Below are 5,877 nucleotides of genomic sequence, written 5' to 3' on the forward strand. Positions count from 1 at the left end.
ATTGAAGCGAGTTGCAAAAAAAATCCATTTTCTTCACCCAGAATAGAAAAAAAAAAAAAAAAGACATTTGCAGCCTTGAAAGATTTATATTCCGCTACCAGAAGCTGGCAAGATCACGCGGGCTCCGTGGAGATGCTCAGTGCCAGGGCTGGCCCCAAACAGCCCTCCCAGGGCAGGGGGAGGCAGGGATGCTCCCCAGTGGGGTGATTCCCATGGGAAAAGCTGGGCTGGTGGGAGTGTGAGCACCTGCCCAGCCCTGCTCCATCCATTAGTGATCTTAATTAATTACCCCCCTTTTGCACTACCCACTCTCAGTTATATGTCTCTGAGACCCCTGGGCAGCAGCAAGGGCTGCAGCTGAGCAGAGGGACCCCAAAACAAGCAGAGGCACCCCAAAACGAGCCTCTCCCCAGTGCAGAGCTGTGATTTGAGTCCTGGTCCCTACAGGTGTGCCGGTCCTGGGTCAACCAGAGTAAAATCCTTCCCACCTCCACAGTGGAGCCCAGCAAGAGCAGAAGGGACCCGACCTGCTCTGCCAGCCCCCATCCTCCTTATGGGCTAGAGCCCCCTCAGACCGGGACCAGCCCAGCCCAAGCTGGGCAAGCAGCCCCCCAAGGCCCTGTGTCTCTAATAGCAATTAACGGCGGTCCCTGATCGATGCTAGTCCTGGGCCCAAGGTTTGCCTTCCCGCCGCGGTGAGCCCTGCTTCCCCTGGGACCGTGGGGCTCGCTGTCTCCCCATCCGCCTCCCCAGAGCTATCTGGAAAACACGCCGGCGCCGGCGTTATCAGCCTGACCGCAAGCCAGATCTGCCAGAGCGTTAGTGCCATCCCAGGAGCCTGCTGTCTATTTTTAATCCCACTAAAAAGCAGGCAATTTGTCACTTAAGTCTCCATCCCGGACTCCCACTTACCCAGGCGGGAAGTGAGCGGCAGCTCCGGCAGCAACCCCTCCGTGAGCAGCCCCAAAACCTGGCTACAAGGAGGATGCTTTTCTGTCCAGGGTCTGCAGCAGAAGGGTGGTCTTGGTCCATGGGGCTGGGATCGGAGCCTGGGGCCAGGAATGGACCCTGTCCTAGTCCTTATTCCTTATTTCCTTATGCTTTATTCCTTATTCTTTATTCCTTATTCTTTATTCCTTATTCCTTATTCTTTAGTCCTTATTCCTTATTCCCTGTTCCTTATTCCTTATTAATTTCCTTATTCCTCATTAATTTCCCTATTCCTCCACATTTCCATCTGACCATAATTTGGGGAGGGGGGACAAGCAGTAGTTTCCAACCATCCCAAAGCAAATTTCTCCTCTCCCCTTTCTCAAACTGCCAGAAACTTAGGAAAAAAAAAAAAATTTTCCATCGCTCTGCCACCAACGCATCTCAGGGATGCAGCGTGCCCCCCCCGCCAAAAGCTGCTGCTCTTTGCAACAGCCCTTGAACCCTGATGCATGACACACCGGGGCTCTGCACTTCAGCCGCTGGCAGATAATTTTGCTATTAATAAAATTACCATATTTAATGTGGTGGTTTTTGGGGGGGGTCCCAAGTCACACCTTTGAGCCCCATGGCATGATCCAGGTCTCCCCACCTGCCCCCCCGTGGGTCCTTTGCATCCCAGAGGGATCCAACAGCTCCAGCACGCCAAAACCAAAATCCTGCAGATTAGAAATCAAATGCGCGCACCCCTGCAAATAGCAAACCCAATCTGATCGCAGTGCAGCCCGCCCAGGTGGGTGATGGCAGATAAGGGCCCGGTGCCACAGAAAAGGGAAAGCTCTCCAGGAGGAATATTAAACCTCACAGCGGATGGATTGGAGGTTTATCAGCGGCTTTTGATGGTAATAGATTTTTGTAATAACCTGACTTTATTACTGGAAACAATGTGAGGATGCAAAGTGGCTTTAAGGCTTGTTAAAAGCGTTTTCCAGCCACTTTAACTCCCTTCTCCCATCACCAGCGCTTTATTCAGGGATGCCGAAGGGTCTGGGCAGGGGATGGGAAGGTGAAGAAATCCTGGCCCAGCCCAATAAAACCACTGCTTCAATGGAGTGGGGTGCACTGGGAAAGACACATGTCCCTGAGGAGCGGGCACATGTTTGGGTGGCACAGGGACAGGATGGGTGCATCCCACCAGGGCAGATTTTGGACCCTGCCTTTGCCAGCCGCTGCAAGCGATGGGGAATATACTCTGACAAATAATTGAATTCTCTTTCCTCTTGACCAAATCCCAGGTTACGTGCTTGACAGGTGATATTTGTACCTCTTTTAGTGAGTAAACTGCAGCGCTCACATTAAATCAACATCTCGGATCAGCCCTCCAGCTGTCCTCGAGGGATGCTCTATCCCGCAGCATCCTCAGACCCTCCTCATCCTTGTGATGGGGTGGGGGGGGGAGAGGAGGGTCAAGGGCAGCACTGCAGAGCAGGGCAATAGCCAAAATGCTGGAAACTGAGGATGGGGCTAGAAAAAGGGGCAGAAAAATCAGGCAAGGGCTTAGTCGGAGCCACAGAGAGCAGCAAGTGTGGGGCGGCAGGGTCCCCCGGCCACATGCTTCTCCGTGACTGCGGCCAGCTTCTGGCTCTGGGTTTGGGCAAAGAGACGAAAGAAAATCCCCCTCAGGGACCTCGAAGTCGGATGCTTTGAATCACCCGCATGGGGTTATTTTTCTGTTTTTTTGGCCAAAGCCACTGGAGCTTGACCTTGAACCGGTGTTTCGTTTCCCTCTGCCAACCCAAAACTGCTGGTTTTTCAGCAACATAAAAATAGTAGCCAGATAAGCGCTGTTCTTTTCCAGCACTGGAACCAAAGGCAGCTTTACTGGCACCCCACACACCCCAAATCGCCTCCACAGCCCCACCACCACCACAGGGTGACAGACTTGGGGGTGGGGAGATTTGCAGGTGCCATTTGGGGACACTCACATCTAGCTGGGGACACCCAGGAGTGGTGGAAGGGGAGCCTGGGGAGGGAAGCGAAGCACCCAGACCCTTCCCATCACCACCGTTCTCCCAAATCTATCCCTTTAATTCTTCTGACACCCTGTTTCGGAGCCTAATCGTGGCGGGGGGTGGAAACAAGGACCCCCATTTGTGTGTCCTGGGCGGCTCCTTGTGCCTCAGGGATCCATGGTCCAAGCCTGGCTCCAACATAGCGGCATCACATAAATAATATTGAATTATTTCCCCACCATTTCTGGGAATTGCCGGTTAAAGCTCTTAGACGGTGCACTCTCACAGCTCCTAATCTTATTCACCTGCCATTTACCCTGGGAACAGAGCACAAAGCAGGCAGCCTTTCTGGGGTGCACAGATATGGGGTCTCACATTGTTAATAAGAGGGAATAATTAATATTAATCAGACGTGCTGCAAATTCCACACCAGGGCCCTTCAGGTGTGCGGAGTCAGGGTGTAGCAAAGGGAAAAATGGGTCTTTGCACCCCAAAATAGCTCAAGGGAGGAAAAGGAAGGGGAAAAGCAGAAGCTGAGCTTTGTTGTGCACAGGGATTAATCTGCTGCCCAGTTTATAAACACCGTTCCCCAGATACCCATCTAAGCACCAAAATACCTGCCTGGCACCCGGGAGTCACTGTGCCTCCAGGAGATAACACTGGGGATTAAATGTTCTCCCATTCCCCAGGATTTCTGGGCCTGAAAGACAGATCTGGTGACACCAAAAACATTTCCAAACTTGATTGAACTTTGCCAAGTTGCTCATGAAAGTAAATAAGAAGGGAAGAAATCTGAAGGTTTGGGTTTTGCATCTGCAGGGAGAGATGCTCTGCCTTGCAATCATTTCTTCTCTTTGAAGTGGCCTTCAGAGATGCTGGAAATACCCTGAAATCCAAGCAGCGCCCACCAAAGGGTTTCCTTTCAGCCCCCCCAAAGTTATCATTTAATAAATCCAAACCAAAATGCTTTGATTAGAGCCCAAGATAGAAGCATCTCTTTTTTTTAAACCTCCCTAATAAAAAACCCTGAAGGCCGCAGAGGGTGGGAGTTTCTGCCGGGTTTCAGGCAGAACAGTGATGAAGCAGCATCAGGGATGAATGTGGTACCCAGCCGGCATCATGGCCCGGAGGGAGATCGAGGAGAGGTCAGTAAGTGAAATCCTCTTGGCCACATTATACATTTTGCTAAATTTCAATTATTTTTTGGCTGGAAAGTTTAAAAAAAAAGACCCAGGCCTTATCACACCCATCCATCTCCCCCCGCCAGCAGGCTTGGTGACCCTCTGCAGGCAGAGCCCCGCTCACACCGCCGGCAAACTGGGACTGCGGCTCCCTGCCGAAAATAGCAGGGAGGGTGCTGACACCCGCTTCGCAACTTCTCCTGACATCAGCTCCTTTTTTTCCCTATTGACATGATTTTTTTCCTGGCTCATTTCAAGCCTGAGTTCCCCAGACACTCCCTGACATCTGCTAATATCCCTGAAACCGGAGCCTGAAGGGACCGGGAGGCTTTGAAACCACAAACGATGCTATTTTCAGGCCATGATGGGATCAGGAGAGGTTTTCCCCACCCTGGGCTCAATGCCTCACAGAGGGATGCTCACAGCAGCCCCGGGACAACCGGGGCATCGTCTGGGTGAGTTTTCTACTGGCTTTTTTGTACGGGGACAGCACGGCCCCATCACGGGCTGTGGCTTGGGGCTGGCAGGAGCCTCTCCAAACCACGACGCGTGTACCCGACGAACCTGCGCTTGCGTTTGCAGGGAGAGAAGCTCCTGAAAGAGGGGTTGTGGGTGAAACCCAAATTGCCCCAAATAGCAGGGCTGGCCCATCCCAGAGGGGACTGGCAGCCGGGGAGCTCCGTGCCTCGTCAGCCAGAGACGCAGATGCCGGGGCGGGGGGGGAAACAAGGTGTCAGCAACCGGCACATCTTGCCGTGCCCAGCCCACGGGCCTGCCACCTTCTCTGCTTGCCTTCTCATCCTGCTAACTTCAATCATGGAAAACTCCATCTGGGTAAAATAGAAAGCCAGCAATTTTTTTGTTTCCCTTTTTTCTTTTTTTTTTTTTGGTGCATATTGAGTGTGTAGTGGATGTAAACTGCGTTATCTGGATGGCTTGCTGGCTTAGCAGAGCCTCCGTTTTACCGTACTAATGACTTTTTACACTCCAGGTAAAATCAGAACAAGACAAGAAGGTTTTAGAAAGCTCGTTCTGACAAATTCCTCACTGTAATTACTGGAGCAGAAAGAACTCATCAGCAGTACATGCCGTTGCTCCGGGCGCTAAAAGTCTCGAGTGGTGAATGGCCCAGATATGGAAACTGCAGCCGCCGCCGCCGCATCGCCGTGCGGCACAGGGCCCGGCAGGTCTCCGTGCCGAGGCGGCGAGCGGAGCCCATCACGGCTTCCCCTGCCGACGGGCTCCTCGCCGGACGAGGAACAATTTTATACATGAGTGATCTGGCATAATCCTGGTCCTCCTGGGGCCAGGGACCGCCGCGGGGTGACAACACTGCTGCGGGGTACATGGGGGTGTCGGGTCCCGCGCCAGCTGGGCTTGGCTTTGTTGGGGATTAAGGACGCCAGGCTGGGCTTTGGGAGGTTGGTTTTATTTTTCAGGTATCCCTTGGGCTCTGCCACATTGGGGGATATGCAGGGTGGGGACCCCCTGTGCCCCCTCCCAGCCCCACTGACTCCCACTGCTCAGCCAGGGCTCCAGCTCTGCCCAGTCTGCTGCGGTGGGGAGAAAAGACACCAAGGGCTTTTGCTTCAAATACATCAAAAACAGGAGGGGAAAATAAAACCCCTCCCCAGCTGGTGGGAAAGCACCTGGTGAAGTGGTTTGCTGGCTGCACGCTGCCAGCAGCCATCAGCAGGCATGAAATACCCCTCCCTCCCCCCCCCCCCCCCCCCTTCCCCCCCACACCCGCCCGC

The sequence above is a fragment of the Haliaeetus leucocephalus genome, unplaced genomic scaffold (assembly GCF_000737465.1).
Source record: "Haliaeetus leucocephalus isolate CR32 unplaced genomic scaffold, Haliaeetus_leucocephalus-4.0 Scaffold395, whole genome shotgun sequence".
In the NCBI taxonomy this organism is placed as follows: domain Eukaryota; kingdom Metazoa; phylum Chordata; class Aves; order Accipitriformes; family Accipitridae; genus Haliaeetus; species Haliaeetus leucocephalus.